General features: G+C 40.0%; 1 protein-coding gene and 3 long non-coding RNA genes across 12 annotated transcripts in view; 2 read left to right on the plus strand and 2 right to left on the minus strand.

Annotated features, from left to right (window-relative positions):
- LOC150062747 (ral guanine nucleotide dissociation stimulator-like) overlaps positions 1-27,666 on the plus strand; it is a 156,785-nt gene that overhangs the window by 93,480 nt on the left and 35,639 nt on the right. The gene's annotated exons all lie outside the window — the stretch shown is intronic.
- Positions 4,548-11,146, plus strand: LOC150062753 (uncharacterized). The gene is made up of 3 exons (XR_016535483.1): positions 4,548-4,817; positions 7,252-7,313; positions 11,025-11,146. It is a non-coding gene; the product is annotated as an uncharacterized LOC150062753 (long non-coding RNA).
- On the minus strand, positions 12,565-16,079 carry LOC150062754 (uncharacterized). Of its 2 annotated transcripts, none has more exons than XR_016535489.1 (3): positions 16,018-16,079; positions 15,562-15,628; positions 12,565-12,643 (listed from the first exon to the last, which is right to left on the minus strand). It is a non-coding gene; the product is annotated as an uncharacterized LOC150062754 (long non-coding RNA). The 2 variants fall into 2 exon arrangements; XR_016535488.1 differs by lacking the exon at positions 12,565-12,643 and adding an exon at positions 13,393-14,617.
- LOC150062755 (uncharacterized) lies at positions 16,894-27,634 on the minus strand. The gene is made up of 3 exons (XR_016535373.1): positions 27,538-27,634; positions 20,291-20,428; positions 16,894-17,074 (listed from the first exon to the last, which is right to left on the minus strand). It is a non-coding gene; the product is annotated as an uncharacterized LOC150062755 (long non-coding RNA).

A 27,666-nucleotide genomic window follows, 5' to 3' on the forward strand; every position in this document is an offset into this window, starting at 1 on the left:
TGTGAGTTCATGACCCAGTATCAGACAACAAAATGACTTTTTAGCTTACATAGATATTTGACCACATAAGCTATATGAAGTGCTGCTTCAGTTATGCAAGTACCACTTTGGAAATGCAAATAATACTAAAACAAGCAGATTTTTTTTTACTGTAGGTTTATTTTTATTCAAAACGTTACTGTCTCAAGGAATCAATACAAATCAGAAAACAGTACAATTAGGACAATAGAATATGGAGGACAACAGGTTAGAGTAATATATAAAACATTTTAATGGGTTGAAAACAAAGCTGTAAGAACTGCTTTCACAAAGAAGTACTCCTTTCAAGAGTGAGAAAAAGAATCAACTTAGGTTTGAAATCATATATACAGTCCTCTCAGCAGTTCCAGTAAATGCAGTGGTGTGTAAAACAACATATGCAATACTTATGCACATAACTAAAACAAGCAGATTTTTGTATAACAAAAATGAATACTGCCTTATTTGATTCAGCTGTAATATAATATGGTGAGGAATTCCAAGGATCTAGCTGGCCCAGTTATGTATGTCATCAGAACTTCATACAGCAACGCAATGTATTTGTTTCTTTCTATACAGAGAAACACTTAGGTTATCACTCACACAACAGAGTGCTTTGTATCACCTGATGAGCAGTTTAGTGTATTTGAAAACAGTTGATCAAAGTAACTGGGAATGCAGGATTCACCCAAGCTGATCAGCTTCCATACTAATTGAAATCCTGAGAAAAAAGCATTACTTACTAGAAACATTTGACTTTTGAAGGCTATTGAATTATAAGAATTTGTAGATCAAATAAGAATTTAAGTAACGGGCCATAATGAAAATAGGACACAAGGACAATCTAGTTATGATGAGAAAATCTCAGTTTCTTATCTGGCACTGATGGCTTAGGCCTGTAATCCTACTTACTCAGAAGGCTGAGATCTGAGGATTGCAGTTTGAAGCCAGTCCAGGCAGTAAAGTCCATGAGTCTTTTATTTCCAAATAATCACCAAAAAGCATTAAGGAGGGCTGTGGCTTAAGCAGTAGAGTGCTAGCCTCAAGCAAAAAAGTTCAGGGATAGTACCCAGGCCCTGAGTTCAAGACTCAGGAGACACACACACACACACACACACACACACACCCCCCTCAATGTCTTTCTGAGATTTGATAAATAAGAGTCTCTTGGGTTTATCTGTCTAGGATGGCTTTGAACTATATATATTTCTTAATCTCAGTCTCTTAAGTAGCTAGGAATTACAGGTGTGAACCACTGATGCCTGGCTCGCTGATAACTTATACTTCTTTCATCTTTTTATACTATTGATGTCATGCTTTATTAAGTTTTTATCTTTAAATAATTATACAAAAGAGTTCCAGGGGCCAGGAGTGTGGCCTAGCGGCAGAGTGCTTGCCTAACATGCATGAAGATCCAAGTTCTATTCCTTGGTATCACATATATAGAAAAAGGCAGAAGTGGTGCTATGGCTCAAGTGGTAGAGCACTAGCCTTGAGAAAGTCCAAGGATAGTGCGCAGGGCCTGAGGTCAAGCCCCAGGGTGGGTTAAAAAAAAACATAAAAAAGAGTTCCAATTTGACAGGTTGATTTATGAGTACAATGCATCTTCCAAGCCCCCATTTCTTCCAATCCCATCCATCCACTCAAGATATCTGGTTGCATTTTTACATGTGTACATGAATATTGTAGTATATCTTTTCATATTGTATATCCACTGACAAAATTGTTGTAGATTTAAGTATTTTCATCCTTTTATCTTCTAACTTGTATGCTAGAGTTAAAAGTAGTTTATCTACCAACTTTAGGATTATAGGTGTGAGCCATGGCACATGGTCTTTTGTATCACTTTTTTTTTGTTATGGCAGTAGGGTTTAAATTCAGGGTCTCATGTTCTTTTTTTTGTTGAAAGCTAGTGCTCTACTTGATCCACTTCTACTTCTAGTTTTTTGCTACTTAATTAGAGATAAGAGTCTCTTGTCTTTGTCTTCCTGTACTGACTTCAAACCATGATCCTAAGATCTCAGCCTCCAAAGCAGCTTGGATTACAGGTGTGAGTGGCTAGCTTCCTTTTCCTCTCCTATAAGGCAAATCATAACAAGCTATTACACATGGTGACATCTTTAGCTTTTCATGTCCAAGAATGTTTTTTTTTGCCAGTCCTGGGCCTTGAATTCAAGGCCTGGACACTCTCCTTGGGCTTTCTCAAGGCTAGCGCTCTACCAATTGAACCACAGCACCACTTCCAGCTTCTTTCTATGTATATGGTATCGAGGAACTGAACTCGGGTCTTTGGGCATGCTAGGCAAGCACTCTACCACTAGGCCAAACTCCTGGCCAGAATGTTTTTATCTCATTATTCTGAAGGACAACTTTGCCTGGTAAAGTGTTCTGGGTTAATCACTATTTTTCTTTTTTACTACTTTGAATGTATGATCTCACTATCCCTAAGCCTGTAAACTTTCTGCAGAGAAATCTGCTGATGTCTCACATGGTCCTGTGACTTATCACAGTGACTGTATGTGATGTCACTTCTCTTCCTGCTTTCAAAATTTCCTGTTTTGAAAATTTGATATCTCTGTGTAATCTCGGTAGAGTTAATCTTAGTTGATGGCTTTTCATCTCCTCAGCCTAATTTTCACAAACATGAGAGGTTTTCAGCCATTTTTTTAAAAAAAATAATGTATCTGTCACTTCTTTTGCTTAGAATTTTCACAATATAGTAATGTATACATTTGTTCATTAATTCTATTGGGGTCTTCAGGTCCTGTATTCTTTCTTCACACTTTTCTTTTTGTTACTTTTTTCTTTTCTAACTGGCTAGCTCTAATGACTTCTCTCTGAGTTCATTGACTTTCTTTTGTATTCACATTTGCAATTTCAGTCTGTTGTTGTAGTGCTCTGTGGAATCTCTCAGCCCATCAATGTATCCTTTTGTTCAAAGATTTGTGATTGGTTCATTTTTCACTGGAATTTTACAACTTTCTACCTGGATCCTAAAGCTCCCCAAAGGTACTTTTCCCCATGATGTCTACTAATTACTGTTTCTGGAAGTGGGGAGGATTTGAGATGAGGACCCTCTATTACTGTCTTTCTAATGTCCCTCCAAATGTTGCACACTTTAAAACAGATCAAAGTAAGATGACATCAGGTGCTAAGATAAAATAATTACCAGCAGGGTGCTGTAATCCTAGCTACTCAGGAGGCTGAGATCTGAGGATTTTGGTTCAAAGTCTGCCCAGGTACAAAAGTCCAGGAGACTTATCTCCAAATAACACCAGAAAACTTGAAAGTGGCACTGTTTAACATGGTAGAACACTAGCCTTGAGCTGAAGAGCTCAGGGACAGCACCCAGGTCCAGATTTCAAGCCCTACAACCAACAAACCAAAAACAAAAACAAAAAAAATTGGGCAGGTGGAGGTGGCTCACACCTGTAATCCTAGCTACTCAGGAGGCTGAGATCTGAAGATCAAGCTTCAAAGCCAGCCTAGGCACAAAAGGACCAAAGACTCTTATCTCCAGTTAACCTCCAGAAAATAGGAAGTGGTTCTTGGCTTAAGGGTAGGGCGGTATCCTTGAGGGGCAGAGCTCAGGGACAGCGCCCAGGCCCAGAGTTCAAGCCCCATGACCCACAAAAAATATATATGTTTATATCACCCTCCAATTTTACACCCCAAACAACCCAGCTATTCCTTCAATCTTGTCATTCTGTTTTTAGTCACCTAGGAACAACCTTTGTACATAGATGGACAAATAGGTTTATATATATGTAAATAGACAATACATGAAATATATATACTATATAGTATTATATTGCATATATTGTATGTGCAAAACACATAAAATACAATGTTTACATATGTGTGTAATATATAATAAAATACTATAGAGCAAGGAAAATGACTAAATTAGATTAATATATCTTGATATGTCAAAAATAGCATATCATGTTTGAAGCATGAAAAGTATTACACTGAATACATATTTATGAGTGGTAAAATATTTTTCAAATGATGGAAGTGTAATGTATCGATTTTCAGGTTGTAATTTTCTAGGAAAAAAGGGAGATGTGGGCGGGGAGTGTGACCTAGTGGTAGAGTGCTTACCTAGCATGCACAAACACCTGGGTTCAATCCCTTGGTACCAAATACATAGAAAAAGCTGGAAGTGGTACTGTAGCTCAAGTGGTAGAGCTCTAGCCTTAAGAAAGCCCAAGAACAGTGCTCAGGCCCTGAGTTCAAGCCCCACAACTGGAAAAAAAAGCAGGGGGGGGGGGATGTGACACTGGGAAGTACTGGGGTATATTTCTGATGCTTTATTATTGCTATTTTCCAAAATAGCATTGGAGCAAGCACACAGATAAAATATACCCAGCGTAGCTATAGAAAAGCAGCAGGCCCAGTGGGTTTAAAATAACTTGAAGGGAAGGAGCTGAGAGGTGGGTTTGTGTATATCCCCTGCTGGGCCTGGTGGGGGAATCTGTCATTATGAGGTGTCACCAAGAGTGATGCAACAGAAAGGTCTGAGGCTTTTCAGAATCTTCCCATTCCCACACTCTCTCTTGTAGGAGAAACACCCACACAATAAGATACAAATAAAAAATGGTTACGCGCAGCTTCAAGTCTTCCATGAAATAGGGGAAGAGCATTCCACTAGCTCTTTACTCTGGCCAGGACAAAATGAGTGGAAGGCCAAAGCTCAGGAGGGTTACCCGTTTTTTCCCGAGTTGCTCAGAAGAACCCAGCAGCACTTCCAGTATTGACAACTTGCTGTCAGAGCAGGAACTCCCTGATGCAAACGGGTATGGTCTTCTGAAACAGCTGTAGTTGGTTAGAAGGATCCCATCATTAAGACAGGTCTCTGTAAAATGATGAGAAAAGAAAATTTCCTAACACTTCCCTTGGATTCTTTCTAATTACAGCACTTCCGGTGGCATACCTTCTTCTTTCTATGTCACTGATGTTTAGGTTAATTACAGTAGACTGGGGACAGAGTATAAAAAAGAAACCCTCCTTTGGTTTTTGTTTCTGTGCTGGTACCGGTGCTTGAATTAAGAGCTTATCCCTTAGCTTTTTTCATCAAAGCTGGCACTCTTATACTTGAGTCACATCTTCCAGCTTTTTTGTTGGTTACTTGGAGTCTCACAGATTTTCCTTTCCTGAGCTAGTTTCAAACCTTAATCTTCAGCCCTTAGCCTCCTAAATTGCTAAGATTATAGATAAGAGCCACCAGTGCATACATAGCATCCTTCTTAAAGAGCAGTATTGAAAGCCTGAGGGATCATTCAAGTTTTCTTCAAAGGGCCAGCAGATGCACTTTGAGGAGTGGCGCTTGATATTAGATTCTTAGCACCTGTATTATACAATTGCATAGGAATTGTATAAACGGCCTCATAATGAATACGCATTTTGAGCTAATAACTAAATTTGCCTTGACAAGGTGTTACCTGAAAGCAGACAGGGCTAATTGTTGACTTAGCTATCGACCACTTTACCAAGGAGATCATTGGAAAATAATAGCATAGCCATCTCAATAGTAACAGTGAAGCACTTGTGTAGACACAAAAATATCAAGAAAAATTAAGGTTGCTGTAGAGTTGTTGGAATAATCATGTTCACCCTTAAAAGGCAGAGTCTTGAGACTGGGTGAAGGCCCATGAGGTTTTTTTTTGGGGGGGGAGATGGGGGAGGGTAGAGAGAGACAGACAATGATAAGTAGAGGTACAGAGAGTGAAAAGACAGAAACTAACCTTTAGTAGATAAAGTAATATAATCATTAATCATGTTCATTTAATTCAGCCCACCAAGAAAGGCCATATCTAGGTGCTGGTGGCTCACACCTGTAATGCTAGCTATTCAAGCAGCTGAGATCTGATTGTTACAGTTTGAAGCCAGCCTGGGCAGAAAACTGTAAGAAATGATCTCCAGTTAACCAGCAAACAACAACAACAACAACAAAAAAATCCCAAACCAGAAATGGAGGTGTGTTTCTAGTGGTAGAGCACCAGCCTTGAGTAAAAAAAGCCAAGTGAGAGCTTGGATAGGCTGTGAGTTTTAAGACCCAGTACCAGCACCCAAACACAAAGAGTCTGCAATAATTTCTAAATGAGATTCTTTAGACAGTGAACCTTCCACCACGCTCCACGTGACCACTACTGTTGAAATGGAGTGCGGTTTCAAGCAGTACTTCCATAGGTAGGTAAGTGGGTTAGGGAAGTCTCTGCTGTAGTAATGGCCCATTATCCTGGCTGGTTGTGCCCAAGGTTGCTTTATGCAGGATACATTAGGCTCAATATGAGATCACTGAAGTGTCCCGGTGACGCTGAGCTGGAGTTTTTCCAAGATTTCTTTGCCATTACAATTTGAGACATGAAGAAAGTTAAATCCATACATCTACCCAAGTAAGTTAGTTACAAACATCTATGGAAGTCATCTCTTTACTGATAGTTTTACATCATTTTATTTTTAAGTTATTTTTGTAGCTGGTCATGGTGGCTCATGCTTGTAATCGTAGCTGCTCTGGAGGCTGAGATCTGAGGATTTCCATTCAAAGCCAGCCTGGGCACAAATGTCCATGAGACTCTTATCGCCAATTAACCTCTAGAAAATGGGAAGTGGGGCTGAGGCTCAAAGGATAGGGCTTAAACTCAGGGCCAGGGCCCCTCACGCTTGTTTTGATTTTTCACTCAAGTCTGGTGGTCTACCATATGAATGATACCTTCACTTCTAGCATTTTGCTAGTTCATTGGAGATGAGTCTCACCGGCTTTTCTACCTGGTCTGGTTTCAAACTGAGAGCCTCAAATCTCAGCCTCCCGAGTAGTTAGGATTATAAACATGAGCCACCAGCTCCTTGCTTTTGCCATAGTTCTTTAGCTTGATACTTAATTTCTACCAAAACCTTTTTTTTCCCTTTTGCTCAATCTATGTTTGAGACTTCCAGATTATGTACTTCCATTTTCTTCTTATAAATATTTAAGCAATATATATTAAGCATCTATAGTTTCAGAGTTCTCTCTCTCCCTTTTTTCTCTCTCTGTACAACCATGAAAACTTTTCTCTCAATTTTGAAGATAATAGGTTAGAAATTAAGTGAATTTATAGACTCAATCTAGAATAATCAAGAGCAAGAATAAGCAAGTTTGTGGACTTGAGTGCAATAATAAAGTCCAAGTTAAAGGTTAATAGTAATGGATTAAAATGTTTAATTTCTTTTTATGGTTTTTGCTCTTGCTAGGTTAGCTCGATCATGGAAGACTATCTTAACTCTCGTGTTTACATTGACTTTTCTTCTTTTTGGTAAGTTTTCCCACTAATGACAAAAGAGATTATAACAATGCTTCCAGTTGGGGATAAGAGGACTACAGAAAGCACCAAAAGTAGAATTGCATATTCTCAAAGTATTTTCATCATTTATCTGTTATGAAATCAGTACAAGCTTTCTTTAGAAAAATTTTAAAGTGTTCCTTTCTCTGAATTGTACATTGAAATCACAGAAGTTGCATTAAACTTAAGAATCCCTAATATATCACATTTTACCCTCTAAAATTTTTTTTGTTGGTCATGGGACTTGAACTCTGTTACTTCGTATAAATTTGAGTGGCTCAGACAGGGAGATTTTGAAAATTGAAACCTTTTTTTAATGGTTGAACTCAGGACCCACATTTTTCAGGGCCAATGCTCTACTACCTGAGCCATGCCTCCAATCTATTTGGCCATTGTTTTTCTTTTTGTTTGCTGTACTGTTCTTTGTTTTCCACTGTTTATTTTCAAGGCGAGGTCCCACTTAACACCAGGATCAACCTGGACTGTTATCCTTGTGACACTGGAAATGACAGGCTCCCACCACTGTATCCAGCCATTGATAGAGATGAGGTCTCCTAAACTTTATTATCCAGACTAGTCTCTAATCACCTTAACCTAGTCCTTAATCTCTACCTCCCAAGTAGCCAGGATTACAGGTGTGAGCTAGTGTCCGCATTCACTGCTGAATGTCCTGTTTATGACTTCTGACCTGAGTATAGTGACATGATCCTGCTGTCCCGCTGTCCACTTTAGTGACTTGTTCAGGAGGACCATGCATTGGCAGTAGATCTGTTCATGTTCAGGACTTTTCTTTTTTAAAAATGTTTGCCGGTCACAGGGCTTGAACTCAAGTCCTAGGCTCTGACCCTAAGCTTCTTTTACTCAAGGCTAGTGCCCTATCACTTGAGCCACAGCTCTACTTCTGGCTCTTTTGGTAGTTGATTGGAGAAAAGAGTCTCACAGACTTTCCTGCCTGGGCTGGCTTTGAACTACAATCCTCAGATCTCAGCCTCCTGATCAGCTAGGATTACAGGCATGAGCCATCAGTATCTGGCTAGGACTTTTCTTATTCTGGTAATTAGACCTCAAATTCCCTTGACATCCATGTTAGTCACTTTTACATTACTGTAAATAACAAGTTTATTTGGGGGCTCATAGTTTTGAGAGAGTTCAGTCTAATTATTTAGTCCATTGCTTTTGTGTTTTCTCTCTTTCTTCTAGAGGACATGTGTGTCACCTCAGGCTACAGCACTTGTGATGGACCACAGGTCTCTTAGCCTTGGCTTGGCTTTCTTCTTTCTGTTCCTCAGACTTAAAAAAATTAATAGTTCCTTCCTCAAGTTCATGGACCCTTTCATTTCAAATCTGCTGTTGACCAGAGTTTCAGATTATTTTTTGCCAGTTGGGCTTGAACTCAGAGCCTGGACACTGTCCTTGCTCAAGGCTAGCACTCTGCCACTTGAGCCACAGTGCCCCTTCCAGCCTTTTCCGTGTGTGTGGCTATGGAGGAATTGAACCCAGGGCTTTGTTTATGCAAGATGAGCACTCTACCACTAGGCCATGCTCCCAGCCCAGAATTTTTTTTACTTGTATTTCATTGTTATGGTATGTATAGAAGGGTTGCAGTTATATTTATCAAGTAGTGGGTACATTACTTCTTGAACATTCATACCCCTTCCCGTGTTTTTCTCCTAATTTCCCCTCCCCCACCCCTCCCAATCATCTTGTTTTCCCTCTTCCCTTCCCTATTTCAAATGAACAATATACCAGGTAGCAAAGTCAGATACAGTAACAGCATGCGATAAGCCATCAGGGGAGAAATAAGAGAAGTAACTTCACATAGTACCTTAAGAACAACAATCACAAAGATAAAACCTCTTTCCATATCCTGGAGTTCATTTCACTTACCCTCATCCTATACAGCCATATGCACATAGCTTCTGAGCTGTTGTGGTCCAGAGTTTCAGAATAGGAAAACTGAGGATCTTGTTAGTCTTTTTCTGTTGGCCTTTGAATAGAGGATTATTCTTGAGTGTCCCACCTCAACCATCTTTATCCTCCATGACGTCACTGGAGGACATACTACTTTTAGGAATGTCATCTGTCTCCGTGTAACATATTTTATAAATATTTACAAATGATTTTTTTCTTTATTTTGCAACTTCTCAAGGCTTTAGAATGTGAATAGGAGTTACATACAGTCTTTGCTGGGTCAAGATACTGTGTCAAAATGCCTTAGGCAGGGTAATTTATAAGCAACAGAAATTCATTACTCCCCAGTCTGAAAGCTAGACATCCAAGATCAAGGCAGATTCAGTTTCTGGGGAGAGTTTACTCTCTACCTGGACAACACCAACTTACAGCATAATTACAAGGTGGAAGGAGCAAGGCAACTTCCTTCAGTAACTTTTCTAAGAGTGACAATCTCATTCATGGAGGCAGACTTTGGGACCTACTTATACCCCCAAAGACCTCACCTCTTGTAACATTGGGTATGAGGTCCCAATATTAATTATGGGGGATACTAACAGTCCATCCACAGCCACATTGTTCAGAGAGGATCTCCTGTGATTGTTTCTGATAGAAAATATTTGTTATTTTATTATTATTTTTTTTTTTTGCCAGTCCTGGGCTTAAGCTCAGGGCCTAAGCACTGTCCTTGGACTTTCTCAAGGCTGGAGCTCTACCAATTGAGCCTCAGCACCACTTCCAGCTTTTTTCTATGTATGTGATGCTGAGAAATTGAACCCAGGCCTTCGTGCATGCTAGGCAAGCACTCTACCACTAGGCCAAACTCCCGTCCCTGATAGAATACATTTTTAAAAATTAATCAAAAAAAATTTTTTTGTCAGTTGTGGGGCTTGAACTCTGGGCCTAGGTGCCCAGAGTTTCAACTTGTTAGTTTTCAGAAGTGCTTTTCTATTCTGTCAGTACTTTCAAAAAAGTATTCTGGAGCCAGGTGCCAGTGGCTCATACCTGTAATCCTAGTTACTTAGGAGGCTGAGATCTGAGGATTGCAATTCAAAGCCAGCCCAGGCACTACAGTTTGTGAGACTCTTATCTCCAAGTAACCATTAGAAAACTGGAAGTGGTACTGTGGGTCAAAGCAGTAGAGTGCTAAGCCTTGAGCTGAATAGCTCAGGGACAATGCCCAGGACCAGAGTTCAAGTCCCATGAACAACAAAATATTAATTAATAATAATAATAAAACAAAATAGCAAACTGACTTCAGCTAGGTTCCTGTAATCCTAGATTCTCAGGAGGCTGAGATCTAAGGTTTGTGGTTCAAAGACAACCTGGGCAGACAGCTTCTCCATGGTCTTATCAAACAGCAAAGTGAGTTGTGACTCAAGTAGTAATGTGCTGGCCTTGAGCAAAAGAACTAAGTAAGGAATTCCAGGTGGTGGTTTACCACCTAAGCCACAGTACCACCTCCAGCATTTTGCTGGTTTACTGGAGATAAGAGTCTCTCAGATTTTTCTGCCCTGCTGGCTCCAAACTGTGATTCTCAGATCTCAACCTTCTAACTAGCTTTGAATCTAAGTGTGATCTTAGTCCATTGTTTTATTTTTATATTTGCTGACAATTGATTTGGGCAATTTCTCATTAGCACAACTTTTTCCTACAGTTTTTCCCCTGAAAACAGACCTGTTTCCTCTTTACAGTTAAGCTTTTTAATCAACTTTGGCCTTTTTTTTTTGACAGGATTTAGACATCATGAGTGGTTTAAAGAAACAGAATTTCCTCAAAAATCCAAACAATTACATGCCATGATTGCAGAATACAGTTCACGGCTGCATCACTACCAGGTGATATTTCACTGTGACTCCTGGAAGCTTATTAGCATATCTTTCCAGCTAGCAGTATATTATCTTGTTGTATATTGAGAATATCTAAACAGAAATAATTTATGGGTAGAAGCTCTATAAACATTCTCCATAGCCTCTGATCCCAGCAGGCACCCCACAAGAAACTCCAGCAAAAGGAAACCATTAAATGTATCTGTACACCACCACTCTACTCAGTGTGATCTTCCTCTTCACAGCAAAACTAGTTAGGTCTCAGGGAGCTCAGACTGAAGATATCATTTAATATCCCCTTGTGGCCCACCCAGCATTCCAGCCTTGTCCATTTCATGCTAGGCCTCTGGAAGTTAGGGGCAGAGGATGAAGGAGCAGCGGCCAAGGTCACCATGGCTCCAGAGGAAGGTGAGACAGACAGAAGGACCAGATGGAATCCACACATTGACCTTTCAACACTCAGTGGCTCCATTCTTGGTTGCATAATACTTCATGCCCGTTCCCTTAGGGCCTCTGAAATTTCTATTTCCCAGAACAGCCAGAAACTGCTACATTCCAAAATCTCTTGCCACATGGACTCTCTAAAGGGAGAAGACTGCACAAATACATTCCCTGCAGGATTCCAGCCCAGTGAGGAACAGCCCTGGGTGTTGGTCATCCCACTCCTAAAGACACCGAAGGCCACATGATCCGCCCTAGGCCGTAACAGAAAAAGATAGCTCTTTTCTGACATCCATCTCAGCTCAAATCCACTTATAGTGACCAATACAGCAGCCTGGGGCTAGTTTCCCAACTATAATTGGTAGAAGCTGAAATCTAAACCCAGACTTGGCTGAGTTCACATCCTGCTGTGTCCCAAGAACATACAGCTTAGCCTCCGTGGTCATAGACCATACCAATGAAGAGTTTAAATCCAAAGGTTTCCAATTTCTTGCTCCAGTATTGAATGGATTAAACTGAGCATTTGTGTATCATAGATACATATTAATACATGTAGTAAAACATTATGTGTATAGAGTATATAGCCCATCATATATTTTTGTGTCTATGAAGTTATGTTTATTTCTCCAAGATCATGGCCTTAATCACCCCTAATTTCTCTGAATTCTAATATTACATCAATAGTTCTCCACCTTGGATTTTATGCAACTTACGGGAAGAAGTTTTATTATTGTGCCTCAATTAAGCAGTTTTAAGAAGCAGCCATAAAAGGGCTGTTTCCATTCTTTTTACTTCACAAAGCCAGAGTTCCTGTGGGCAATATGTTCACTGTGGCAGGGACACAAACATGATAAGGAAGGACAGCAGAGCCTCTGCCCCTGGAATCCTCCAAGATAGCCACTGAGGATAATGCACTCTCCTGGAACATCTCATAATCGAACAGGGAATTCTGTTTCAGTATTAAAATGGAAACCTCCTTTTAGGTGCCTGTGACTCACTTCAGTAAGTTTAGTGACTCAGGGGCCAAAAATTTCATCCTCACATAAATAAGATACAAGCTGTTGTTCCAGATAGTCTTCCAGGCTGTTGGCATGAAAACAAAGTATTTCAGATGGACAAATCTTAAAGCTTCGTATGTGTGACAAAGAGTAACTGCTTAAACAATCACAAATTAGGTGGAGAACAGCCCTTGGAATTAAAGCTGAATTGCTGGAATAGTACAGTATGGGAAATAACAGGACATTTAATCCAACATCTTATGTAATGACTATACAAATGAATTATCTATTTCCATCTGTGCACGATGTGATGAAGATGTGATGAATGAGTAAACAAAGCTGAAGATAAAATGTGATGCTTTCAAGAAAACTTCCCATGCTGTGAGCAGATTGCAGAAAGCTTTTCCTTTCCTGTGAGGTTTGACTTGAAATAAAAGATGGTCAACAAATAACTATATGCTTGGCAAGTGGACATTTGGTTACGTTTTTAGCAATGCATTCCTACTTTTATTGGATTATAAGCACCAAATCTGTATCATAGTTTAAAATATCTTGTTAGTGTTTTCCTTGAAATCAGAGAAATTTTATGTTCAGGGATCTTCCTGTGAATTTTTTTAATCAACCTCTGGGATAAGGAAACAAAAGCCATATAATGAATGATTGTTGTCCTTCCTGTGTATTTTTATTGCATCTACTATGGGTGACCTGATATCCACCATCAATGAAATATAAATTTTTACTTACTTTTGTCTACTAAGAGTTTCCTTAAGTCACTAGAGTATTTTTGCCAGTTTACTTCTCATATACTTAGGTGTGAGATTACTTGAATGTTTCTGTGTGTGTGTGTGTGTGTGTGTGTGTGTGTGTGTGTGTGAGTGTGTGTTTGTGGGGGGGGGTGTTTGTGCTGGTCCTATGGCAGGAACTCAGGGCCTAGGCACTGTCCCTGAACTTTAAGCACAAAAGTACTGCTCTACCACTTCAGGCAAGCTCTACTTCAGAGTTCTTTGTTGCTCAGTGGTAGATAAGAGTCTCTTGCAAATTCACAAACTGACTTTGAACAGTGATCCTCTGGTCTCAGCCTTGTGTATAGCTACTGCCCTGTATGATATCAGTTTGTATGATTTCCAGAGATACAACAAACCAGCTAAACTCTAGGTACTTGCACTGCAGCCAGCTTATAATTTTTTCAGGATGGCCCAGAACTGAGATCCTCCAAATTTCTGCCTCTATGGTATCTGGGATTTCAAGAATGAGTCATGTATCCAAGCTCATTTAATGTTTTGAAGACAAAAGGAAGATTGAACCCGCACGTGGTGAAGTAGAGATTGGGTTGGGAGGGATAATACCAGGCTCCAATCTAAACCGTAGGACCAAGGCCATGAGACTGAATGTCTGTGTCTCATCTTCAGAATGAGATGTGTCCACCCTCCTCTAATGCACTGAAAGCACAAGATGGGTGCAAGGAGAATGTGGTGAGGTGGGCAAGAGTCTGGGTTGGGTGGGATAATGCATGGCTCCACTCTGTGCCATAGGAGAAAGGTCATGAGAAGGAATGCCTGAATCTAATGTTCACAAGGAGAAACCCAAAACCCTCTATTCTGTCAGATGTCCTTGGGGGTAACACCAGGTTTTCTCAACACACAACTTGAGATGGACTGGAAGAAATACACACAAATATAGGTGTTCAAGTTTGAGACCTGTATGGGTCTGGCATTTCATTCCCACTTTCCATCTAGTAAAGGATACAGGAATTCCTGGTTGCAGCTCCCTGTGTCATTTCTCAACTACACTATGGTAGTAAAATTGTTTTGTTTTGATATACAGGAAATTCTCTGGTCTTCACAGCATTACATTTGATCACAGCAGTCTTGTACATTTCCCCCAGAGGACGGGAATTTCACTGTCTTGGCTCACAGTCGTGATCATGGGAGATGTGGTGAGAAAAAATGACCATTTGGTAATGTCTGGTGCATTGTGTCTTCCATGAAATTGCCATCCCAAATGTTTCTCTTTAGAAAAAAAGCAACCTTCTTCTATAACCCACAAGAAGGGCAGTATCCTAGATAGGAAGAAGGAAGCAAAAGTAGCCACAGCTCAGCATGCGTGCTTTTGATCTGATTCACACGGATGGCAAGTGACATTCATGGTCATATACATCAGAATGACAAGGAAGAGAAACTTCAACCTCACACTGGACAAAATTCAATTGACAAAGGGACCATAGGTGACTTCATCTTTGCCCACAAGATACACTCTATGTCAAAGAGTTGGTGTGTGTGGCAAATTTTTCTTTCTGTTGTCTTTGAGAATGAACACACATGCACAGACACACAAACAGAAAGCTTGATATGACAACAGGCACTGATATCCAGTGAGGACACAAAATTGTTCATTGTCATCACAGAACAATTGATTTTGTTCTTGGAAGTGGATGATGGATGGACTGAAAAGTCAATTGCCCACAGTAGTTGGAAGTGTCATTAGTTCAAGCTTTGTGGTGACAGCTGAAACATCTTGAACTAGAGAGCGAGCTATGAGATGAGGGTAGCAAAGAAAGGTATATGCTAGAGATGAGACATGGAAGAGGGGAGAAGTTTTGGTTTTCTTTCTTTTCTTTTTCTTTTCAGTTGGTCGTGTGGCTTCAATTCTGGACCTGGGTGCTGTCCCTGAGCTCTTCAGCTCAAGGTTACCACCCTACCCCTGGGCCTGAGCAAGGTCCCTGAGCTCTTCAGCTCAAGACTACTGCCCTATCACTGAGCCACAGGCCCACTGCCCATTGTTTATTCTAGTGATTAAGGAGAGATAAGAGTCTCATGGGCTTAAGTGCCTGGGCTAGGTTTGATCCACGATTCTCAGATCTCAGCCTCCTGACTAGCTGGGATTTCAGTCATGAGCCACTCTGTCCCACTAGTCCAGAAGATGTGAGCAGCTTTGGTTGTAACAAGTCATGCAATAATGAACACTGCAGTTAAGTAATCTCTAGTAGTTGTTGTAGACACTTACCAGTATTTTCTTAATTTCATCCCCAACCTTCCTCTCCAAATGTGTACAAGAGTAGAATTTCATTATGCTGTGAAAGAGAAATGTAAATAAAATAAACACACGTGAAGAAAATGAAACTGTGCTTAGAAATTTTGTTTCAAGGAGGTATTCATCTCTTAAAGAAAAATAAACACACTTGGTAAATGAGCACAATGTCTTAGATGTAGGCGGCCAACATGATTCTGAGCATTCATTGCATCCTAGTCAACCATGGCCATAGATATCAAGGGGTGTGGTTTCAGGTGATGTTCCTCACATCCACAGGCCAAGTGGAGGTTCGGGGCCCGGGCCTGGTCCACGAAGAGGTCGTGGGACGGTTCAGAGGTGAAACCCAGTTGAGGAGGTTAGGTGACCTGGTCGGCGGAGGAGGATGGAGAGGACAGGCAGGAGGGGTGGGGAGGACGGGACAGGGATCACCTCCTCTCCAGTCTATTCCACATCCTAGCACAGGAGGACCGCGTGGACGGCTCCAGAGGGAGCCCAGGACTGGCAAAAAAAAAAAATTAATTCACAAAATAATGAGACTAAACTGAAAAAAAATAAAAACTTTTCTAAGCTAAAGAACTTATTTTTGTTTTTTTCTGGTGCTGGGGTTTTGAACTTAGAACCTTGCCTATTAGGCAGGTACTCTACTACTAGAGCTTTAGTTTATTTTTCAGATAGGACCTTGTGCTTTGTTACCTAAAGGTGGCCTCAGATGGCAATCTTCCTATTTGGCTTTGGCTTCCAGCATAGCTGAGATTACAGACATATGTCACTACATTCAGCATTTTTTTTTTTTTTTTTTGCCAGTCATGATTTTTGAGCTCAGGGCCTGAGCACTGTCCTTGGACTTTCTCAAGGCTAGAGCTCTACCACTTGAGCCTCAGCACCACTTCTGGCTTTTTTTCCCCTATATATGTGGTACCTAGGAATTGAACCTGGGTCTTCGTGCATGCTAGGCAAGCACTCTACCACTAGGCCAAACTCCCAACCCTACATTCAGCTTTTTAAGATCAGGTCTCACTAACCTTTGGCCCAGTCTGGCCTGAAACCACAATCTCATCTCTACCAGTCAAGGAGGTAGAATTACAGGTATGTATCTCCACACTTGGCAAGAGCCCGATTTTATGGGTGTGTGTGTGGTAGTGGGATTTGTACTCAGGGCCTCGTGCTGCTCAGCTGGTGTCGAGCCACCAACACCACTCCTGGAGCCCAAGAGTCTGAATCTTACAAGGAACCATCAACAGTATTCGTTCCTCGTTTTATGATTACCTCTTTTTGTCCACAGGAGGCAGAGAAATGTTGCTGCTTTTCCACTTCACTTTAACATTCTCTTGAAAAACGGTTCTATTCAAGGCAATGAAGTAGCGTTCTAGGATGACTAGCCTCTGCTTGAGTCTCAGGGCTGACAGGGTGGTGGTGGCTGATTGGACAGCCAGGGCTTGCTGTTCTTTAACCAGTACAGAAAGACATTCCTTCAGTTCATTCACATCTGGAAAACAAGGTAAGATGAGAAGAGAACGTGTCCATACTGTGGCCATGGTTTGTTGTAATGCTAAGAAAATAGATAATGATAGCAGGCAAGACCCAGGAGCCTCATACCTGCCCCCAGTTCTAAGCATCTTGCTGAGGCAATTGGCACAGCCAGAATCAGAAGTCAGACTACATATACAATTTGTGAGTGAGAGATCAGAGTCACAGAGTGATTAAGCAAACACACAAAGAAATACAGCATATGGGACCGGGAGTTTGGCCTAGTGATAGAGTGCTTGCTAGCATGCACGAAGACCCACGTTTGATTTCTCGGCTCCACATACATGGAAAAAAGCTGGAAGTGGTGCTGTGGCTCAAGGATAGAGTTCTGGCCTTGAGAAAAGGTCAAGGATAGTGCTTAGGCCCTGAGTTCAAGCCCCACAACTAGCAAAAAAACCCCAAAACAAAACAAATACAGTATATGATACAGTTTACTCAGCCTCAGTGGCATGCTGCCACTCTGTAAACATATACAAGTTGTTTACACAAACCTATAGGACTGTGGGCATAGCTAAGGTAGAGAGTTGCTTTAATATGCATAAGGCCCTGGGTTTGATCCCCACTCCTATAAAAGGTAAGTAAAAAAATGAACATACACAAAAACTATAAAGTTTAACTTCTCAGCAGGGCATTTTCTAGACACTGAGAAAAACTCTAGCCAACATGTTGTTATGATCTAAATTAAAAATGTAAACAAGTCGGACACGGGCTCATATCTGTAATCCTAGCTACTCAGGAGGCTGAGTAAGGATTGCAGTTTGAAGCTAGTCGGGGCAGGAAAGTCGGTGAGATTTTATTTCCAATTAGCTTCCAGAAAACCAAAAGTGGTTCTGTGGCTCTAAGTGCATTGAGCAAGAAAACCAAAAACCAAAAAACAAACAAACAAAAAACCCCCCAACAACTCAGGGACAGGGCGAGGGCCTTGGTTCAAGTACCAACTGGAAACAAACAACAAACAAATAAAACACAAAGTTCCAATAAAATGACCCAGCATGATGCATCAAAGGAAATACATTTGTTGGGAATATTACAGAAGAGGAAAAGTGCTGGAGCCAGCCAGCAGTGAACCAGGATTCTGACCTTGGGGGTGAAGCCTGGGAAAAGAAGAAGAAGACAAAAAGAAGACAAGAAAAAAATGGGGACGGGAGGACTACAGCCCAACTCAGCAGCCCAAGACTCCAGCCTAAGCCGTGAGCTTAAGACTGTAGCACGGGCGGTTTATTTCAAGTTCCAATCTTAATACTTTTCGTAAAACCAGGAAACTGCCAGGGGTTTCATTCATACAAAACAGCAATCAAGTCTCAAATAGTTTAACTGAGAAGCGACTGACATAGCCCAAAGTCATCATGGTAACAGTTTACTTCCTTGTGTACTCAATCGTGCAGGTCCAAGGTCACTGACCCCATACTCGGTCCCCAAACAGAAAAGTAAGTAGTAAGACTGTTTAAGGACTAAGTGATATTTCATTAGGCTTATTCTCTCTATGCCAATGTGTGTTTGAAATTTTCCACAGTAAAGATTATTTTTTTAACCAGTCAGAAGACAACAGAATGAAAATAATCCAAATGAAGGTAACATGAGTTATCTACAAATATAATTACAGTTGGAAAGTGAATTACTTTCTACACTAGCAGTGGACCCAGTGGTGAGAAGACAGTTTCCTTCCCTTCTATTTGTATTCTGTCTCCAATGATTATTGGTGATGAGGCCAACAGATCAGCCTCAAAGCTTTAGACTCTTACAGACAACCATAACATCCAACTTCCCTTAGATGAAATCATTAGTTTTCTGACCACCCATCAATTTATTTTATGTTTGTGTGTGTGTATGTACATATATACGTATGTACACATACATAGACACATATAACAAGGGAAAGCAGAGATCTTTGAAGGTATTTAGAGAACTCAGCTACATAAAGGTATCAACAAAGTATACTAGACCAGGCCCAGAGTTCAAGCCCCATGACCCGCCCCCCTTCCCCGCACACACACACACTCAAAATAGCCAGAATATGATCAATAATGCAGGACTCTAAGCATTCATACACTGTGCAAAGGAGGGTATTCTTAGGAGAGGAACACCAAGATGCAATGCCTATATGCGTCTGATCATAGAAGATATTTATTGAAATAAAAAAGGGATGGGGGAGCTCACCCGTGTAGTATATGCTTAGCATGTGCCAAGGCACTGGGTTCAATCCATAGCACACACAAAAAAACCCCAGTTTTGTACTGTTTTAAATATATCACACATTTTAAAAATACTAAGTAAGGTAAAATAAAAAGCAAAAATGTAAAAGGTGAATAACAGAAGAAATAATAATAAAGAATCTGTGCTACTCCAAAAATAATTATGGGGAGGATAAGACTTAAGTAGATAAAGAACATTTACATATGGCAGATACACACCAGAAAATACTCAGTATCATTAAATCAATTAGGGAAATATAGACCAAAACAATGAGATATCACTTCACACTCATAGGATAGTTATTTTTAAAAAGGAAATAACAAGTACTATCTAGGATATGGAGAAATTGGAACTCTTGTGCCGTTCTGTCAGAATGAAAAATGATGTGGCCTACGTGAGAAACAGCTCAACTCTCCTTTGAAAAGTTAAAAATAGAATCATATTCGTTAACAACTCCTCTCCTCTGTAATACATACAAATAATTATAAGCAGAGACACAAATAGACACTAGTAAACCAGTGTTTGTGGCAGCATTATTCACCAAAGACCCAAGTGGCTATCCACTAGTGAGGAACATTAGCCTGCAATTTAGCTTTAAGAGGAAATTCTGCAACAGGCCACAATACGGATGAACCCGGAAGACATGGTAAGTGAAGGAAGTCAGATGCAAGGGGACAAATATTGCATGATTCCTGGGACAGTCAAATGCTGTCACAAAAGTGGAATAGTGGTAGCATTGGTGGCAGTTTGGTAAGATGAAGAGTTCTAGAAACAAATGTAGTGACATCGTTGAATCACAATGTAAATGTATTACTAATGTAAATAAATTGAATTCTTAAAATGTTTACAATGGCAAGTTTTGTTATATATATGTATAATACAAACAATATATATATATTATATTACCACAATACAAAAAAGTTAATTCCAGAAAATTCCATTAACAAAAAGTCCATCTATGTTAGTCAAAAGGCCATCATACCTGGTTGCTTGCCCCATACCCAGCTCTCTAGGATTGATTTGGCCCTAAATGTAGGTATGGGGGTTTCTTCTTCATCCTTTTTCTCTTTGTCATTTAGATCTTCTTTCTTGGTTCCACTTTGGGCTTCAACACCATCATCTGAAAAATTAAAAATGTTTCATCTATCATTGCTTTTTAAATTTTTATTTATTTTTATCATAGTTTTTATCAACACAAAAAGTCATTTCTTGGCGACCCTCCCCCCCACCTCTTTTGCGAGTCCTGGGGCTTAAAACCAGGACCTGAGCACTGTCCTTTGGCTTTCTCAAGGCTACAGCTCTACCACTTGACCCACAATACCTACCACTTCCACCTTTTTGTGTCTACGTGGTACTGAGGAATAGATCCCAGGGCTTGAAGCATGCTAGGCAAGCACTCAACCAATTAGGCCAAACTCTTGGCCCTCTGGGTCTCTTTGCAACTGTTTTTCCCAAAGTTATGCACACATTATTAATGGAACATTTTGAAAAATATGAATTATAAGTTTAACGGCTTTGGGGTGATCTATTTAGTAATTAGTGACTATATGGTTTTATTAAAAGGGCCAATATAAGATGGCCAGGGTGGTACATGCCTATAACCCCAGCTAAGTGGGAAGCCTAGAAAGATCAAGATAGGAGGCTGAGCCCAGGCAAAAACTAACTACAGGGGAAAGTGGATGAGTGGGTGGGGATATTGCTGGCCTCAAGTGTTAGATCACCTACTCTGAGCTCAATACTGCCAAAGGAGAGGAGGGAGGCAAAGAAACTAACATCACTCAAATCCAAAAGATATCTTACAAAATATTTCATCCATTGGTTACTAGATTTCCCAACTCTGAAAGTTAGCATTTAGTATTTGCTTGCTTGAATTTCATACTAATTGCTTTACTCCACTTGTTGTCAATTGTGTACATGAGAGGAAATGATTCAAAAATCATTTTTAACTGTACAATACCTCCTCCATTGACAAGTAAAAACAATGGCTATGCAATGAGGTCCAAGATCAAAAAAAAGTTGAGAACAAGACCTCAGATCATGACCAATGTTCAGTTAATAACAACTGCCAATAACAATTCCTCTATAATCAGGAAAGAGAAGCCAAGTGCAGTAGGTCACACCTGTAAGTTGAGCTACTTGGAAAATGGAGATCAGAATGATCAATAGTTCAAGGGCAGTCTGGGCAATAAGTTAGGGGCACGTTACATCTCAGCAAATAATCTAGACAGGACTGCTCAAACCTACTACCCCAGCTATGAAGGATGTACAGATAGAAGAATCATAGTTAAAGACCCACCCAAGCAAAAAGGGTATGGTTCAAATAATAAGCACTCATCTCCTTGGTGCTAATAGTGTGTAATATAAGAACATTTGTATGTCTTGTGTTTGCTCCAATGACAGACTTGAATTTTCTAAATTTCCTAATTTTACCCATCAGGTAAATTGATATAACTTCTACATCATGTTTAAGATTGTGAAAAGTGTAAGATCACAGATTCCCCCTCAATGAATTATAAAATTTTAACAAACTTTTTTTTTGTATCACCAAAGATCATGCTATTATTCTGTAGTCTATCTACTTAAAAGCCATGTTTCAGTCCCTTGTTAGCCTGATGACACTGATGCAATATTAAACTGAGTCATTAGTTAATCTGTGGTTTCTTGAGCAAGAATACAAACACACCTGCCACCAGGTCCACTGAAAAAAACACATACTCTTGCACATATGCGACACACACACATATACCTTTGTTTCACTGCAACTATAATGGCAGGAGACTCCTTATCTAGGTTAAAAGAATGTAGACCCAAGAGCCCAACTACAATATGCTCCATCTTTTTGAACTATAAATATATATACTTATACTTTTATAAATATGCACTTACATATTTAGATTAAATATACAAACACAGATTAAATATATATTATATATTAAATATTTACATATCATCTATCTGTCTTATCTTTGCTCTAAATCTTCGCTCCTACAGCAAACAGGCTAAACATGAGTGCTCACAACTATACTCCCATTTAGATCTTTAATTTTTTTTTTTCCACTCCTGGGGCTTGAGCTCAGGGCTTGGACATTGGCACTTGAGCCTTCCTCAAGGCTAGCACATCTAACATTGGAGCCAAAGCACCACTTCCAGCTTTTTCTGTATATGAGATACTGAGGAATTGAAACCAGGGCTTCATGCATGCTAGGCAAGCACTCTACCATTAGGCCACGTCTCTGGCCCTAATTTTTTTTTCTTAATTTTGGTTTTTTAGTAGTAGTAGAGTGAGAACTCAAGTCTCAGGCTTGCTAAGGTAGACAGGCACTCTTATCACTTGAGCCACACCTTGACCTCCTACTGTTTTTGTTGGTTCTATATTTTTTGTTTTTTGCATGGTTTTCTTTGGCTTGGGCTGATCTTGGCCCATGAGACTCCAATCTGTTTCTCCTTCACAGTTAGGACTATAGACATGAGATTATAGATGTAAATAGCTCAGTATGAGAGCTAGTCATCAGAACAAACACAGAGGTCATTAGAGGAGGGGAATTTGCTCCTGACTGTCAAGCAGAGGAGCAAGGGTAAAGACTTGGTTACAAAATGCCTGATGAACACGTGGGTGTGGAAAGTGTAGCGTGCCCAGAGAGGGCACAGACTGTGCAACTTTCTCCATCCTCACACTCCGTGTATGTCTTCATCTGTCTGTTCCTACCTGCATATTCTAAAGGTAGAATAAACACATGTGTCTTTCCTCAGAGTCATTTTAGCTGGTTGCCAAACCTGAAGGTCGTGTTCAGAAAACCTGGCAAGTCTTTGGGTCAGGGAGAAGGGAATGGTTTGGGAAGCCCTTTGCAGCTATTTCCTAAAGTGAATGTAGTCTTGCAGGAGGACACATTGTGGGAAGCATGCTCTCTGGGGTCTGTGCTCACTGAGAGTGTGAATGTCTAAACGCAGATTGAACTGTATATGCCTACAAAACTGGTCTGTGGGGAAAAAGCAGATTTGGTGGGTGGGCCATTATCTTTCATTTAAATAAAGAGTTGTAATTAATATTGATGGCTGGGATTAACTCAGCAAGAATGGATGGCTGAGATTAAGTTATAAAAAGAATGATAGCAGAGAAATACAAATATGAATGCAAGTCAGTAATGTTAGCTTTAGACAAAAATGTCTGACTAACCGTGACGAAATAAGATGGTAAGAAATAAAAACGAGCAGAAATAGGAAACTGTTAAAAACCATTGCTTTGATTTACAACACTTGCAAAGGTATGTTAAAAATGATAACACTGATCAGTTTTCAAAAGGATAGTAAGCCTGTCCCTTCTATCCAAAAGGCAAGGAGACATCTTAGATGTCTCTAGACATCATCCAGCCTGGTCTTGGCTGCGTCAGCCTCTTCTAGCAGCTTCTGGATTCTATTTTCCCAGGATCAGAGTGAAAATTCTGCCATGGTATCTTTAGACTTGAATGGTCTTTAGGATAACACTGGCTCCTACATCATAGAATTCATGCCTTCATGCTCACAAGAAAGAAGGCCTAAAACTTAAATCAGGTATGGTGAGATGTGCATTATTTCCTCATCAGCTTACTGTTGTGGCTGTCCTTTGAATTGGCCTATGACTCAAGACCACAATAGAGGAAGAACTGTAAAATCAAAACGGGGAAAAATCAATCTTCCCCAAATGATCTTTGCATGTGTATAATCTACTTAAGCAAACAAGTGAGTTTTCCAGATGGCAGTAGCAGCTTGGAGACAGGTTCAGACATTAATGTCTTGCCAAATTCTTCTCACATAGTGGGTCCTGACCCCTTCCATAGGTCCTAATTGCCTCAGTGGGCTCTGAACAAGTGCTCAGAAGAGCTAAGAATTCAACCTTGCTGAAGATTTTATTGTGTTTGTTTGGATAGTATTGGGACACCACCACTTTGCCAGACTTCAGTGTTACCTGCTTCCTTCCAATACTTACACACCAGAGGCCTTGGGGTGTAAGCTAAAGGCCACACACAAACAGCACCAATTTCAGAGCCACAGAGGGACTGTTAATCCTGTAGGGAACTGACTCCAGAGACAAGCAAGGGATCTAGCGGAAGCTGACATCACTACTTATAGCTGACACAAGAAGGACGGAAGGTGGACTACAAAAGGTAGACTACTAAAACTTTCCAGAAAGTTCTCAAGATGCAAAACAGTGAAAAAACATTATGGAGGACAAAAAGTAGATGAAGAAAATGCAACTGTGCTTGTTTTAGAATACAGTAAATACATTTTCATTATTCTGTTTTCTAATCAGTGCACAAGAAAACTCTTTTCCTTTCTTTTGGTCTCTCTCAAAGCAATAGACCAGGCCCGTGCAAGAGAAGCAAGGCATTCTTCGAGTGCATAGCATCGGCACAACTTGGAAACATGTTCAAAAGGCAAATGCAAAGCTCACCCCCAAATTCTTTTTTTTTTTTTTTGAAATTATTTATTTTATGTGCAGGAAGCAACTTTCCTTTCTTTTTTTTATATATTTTTTATTGTAATTAATAGAAGGGTTACATGATATTTGCCAGATAGAAGGTGCATTAATTCACATACACTGATACCCTTTCACATGTCTTGGTCCCCATTTCCCTCCCTCCACTCCCACCCCTCATCTTGTTTTCTCCCCTTCCCTATCCAATTTCAAATAACCAAATACAAATATATCCGATATATCAGGTAACAAAGTGAGATACTGTAACAATATGAGATAACCAAGGGACAGCAAAAGAGATGAGAGATAACGTAGTACCTTAAGGACAACAATCACTCATTATATGGCTTTTGTTTCTATATCCTAGAGGTCCTTTCATTTAATGTCATACTATATGGCCTTATATATCAAGGTTTTGCTCTATTGCAAATCTCTGCTAGGAGAGCCCAAGGTTTCTACTGATTATGACAAATGAAGGAAACCATTGAGCCTAAGTTCCTTTGAGTCTGGCTTACTTCACTTACTATGATCTTTTCTAAGTCTTTCCATTTCCTAACAAATGGGGCAATGTCATTCTTTGTGACAGCAGCATAGAATTCCATTGTGTACAAATACCACATCTTGTTGATCCATTCATCAACTGAGGAACATGAATCAGAACTCTTTAAGGCTAGATCCAATGGCTCATACTTGTAAACCCAGCTACCCAGGAGGTGATCAGGACTATTACAGTTTGAGGCTGACCCAGACAAAAAGTTACCAGGCTTAATCTCACTCAACCAAGAAGCCAGGCAGGTGTGATAGTATAAGCCTATAATCCCAGCTGCAAGGGAAACTAAGGTAAAAAGATCAAGAGATGGAGATAAGAAGGTCAAGGTTTGAGTCAAAAATTTTTGACTCTGTTAAAATACACCTAAAACAAAAGGGGTCCAGGGCTGGGCTCAACTGAGTTCCAGAACTAAAGCCCCTGAGTTCAAACCCAAGCACCACAAATGAATGAACCTATTATTAAAAAGCATTTTCTAATAATAAAAAATACCTATTATGTCACACTTAAAATAGAAACTTTTCTGGACACCAGGGGCTCACATCTGTAATCCTAACTACTCAGGAGGATGAGATCTGAAGATCATGGTTCACAGAAGCCTAGGAAGAAAAGTTCTCCATATGCTACCACTGATTAACTGGCAAAATAGTTGGACTGAAGGCATGAGTCAAGTGGTAGAAAGCTGGCTGTGAGCTACAAAGCTAAGCGAAAGCCTCTGAATTCAATCCCTGGTACCAGTGAGTATGTGCCTACACACACACATACACCCAATAGAAACTTTTAACTGAATGTCAAAAAATAATTAACAATGTCTTTTGTTTTCTAGTCACATGATTTTTAAAAGAACAAAGACCAAGAAGCATTTATCAAATGTAATTTATAAAAGGCTGCTGAGTATAATTGGCTCACACCTATAACCCTGCTTACTCAGGAGGCTGAGATCTGAAGACTGTATTGAAGCCAGGATAGGGAGCAAAGTCTGAGAGACTTTTAGGTTTGGACCCAGTCTTGGGGCTAGAATTCTGGGCCTGGGCACTGTCTCTGAGTGCTTTTGGCTCTAGGCTAGTGCTCTATCACTTGAGCCACAGCATCAGTGATTAAATGGATATAAGAGTCTCATGTCTGAGCTGGCTTTGAATTACAATCCTCAGATCTCAGCCTCTTGAGTAGTCAGGATTACAGGCATGAACCACCAGCACTTGGAAGAAAGTCTTTTATCTCCAATTATCTACCAAACACTGGATGTGGAGGTGTGCCTCAAATTGCAAATCAAAAACTTGAGCAAAAAAGCTGGATAGTGCCTTGGCCTTGAGTTCAAGACTTAGTACCAGCATTAATTGAATAAGTACATAAATAAATAACTGCATATCCATACTTTTGAATTCATAGAATGGACACAAAAAACTGTGGAACCCTGTAATGAACAGACCCCCACAGTGGTTGGGGAGGGTCTCACAATCACTAACTGTATTCATCTCTGCTATTCTGTATTTATACACACACTGCCACATAAATACAAAAGGAAAAAACAATTCACTTTGCTAGACATTGTAACCAAAGAGATACATTAATACTTTTTCTTGTGTATTGTATATATTTCCTTTTTCGTGTGTGTACCAATACTGGGGTGTATCACCTAAGCCACAGCTCTGTTCCTGGCTCTCTTGGTAGTTAAATGGAGATAAAGTATCACAGACTTCCCTGCTTCAGGCTGGCTTCAATCAAAGAGTATAGGCATGAGCCATGGTGCCTAGCACCCAGAAGCCAGCACGCTTTCACATAACAATAGTCAATACTTAGCACATGTCTATAAATCTAGCACTTGGGAGGTAAAGGGACAAAGATCATGAATTCAAGGTCAGGATAGTCTACATAGTGAATTCCAAGCTAGCCTGAGCTACATAAAAAGACTATGTGTCAAAAAATAAAAATAAAAAAAGGCAAAACAAGATCTGCTTCAAAACTTAAAGGAGGAAAGTAATAACTTCCTTTAAGCTGTACACTAGGTAGAAAATGGACCACTACAAATGCAAGGGGCTGATTTTATAATGAAAATGCATCAGTGCGCATAAGCAATGAAATCTGGGCAATGTGGAATATCAAGTAACATCTTAGATAACCATCACTAAACAAAATACAAAACTTCAGAGAACTGTACTGCTCAAAAGTCCTATTTGTATAGCATTTCACAAAATTTCTATTAAAAAAATACTAGTTTAAAAGTGCTTACCTTTTCTAGGAGGGAGCTCTCCATTTTGGGCTAATTCTGTCCCAGTATACACAATTTCTCCATCTTTAACCATTTCATTCCACAGGCCACAGAGCCCATCTCTCGTGAATGCAAGCTGGCAATGACAAA

The sequence above is a fragment of the Megascapheus bottae genome, chromosome 5 (assembly GCF_031878675.1).
Source record: "Megascapheus bottae isolate mThoBot1 chromosome 5, mThoBot2.hap1, whole genome shotgun sequence".
Lineage (NCBI taxonomy): Eukaryota > Metazoa > Chordata > Mammalia > Rodentia > Geomyidae > Megascapheus > Megascapheus bottae.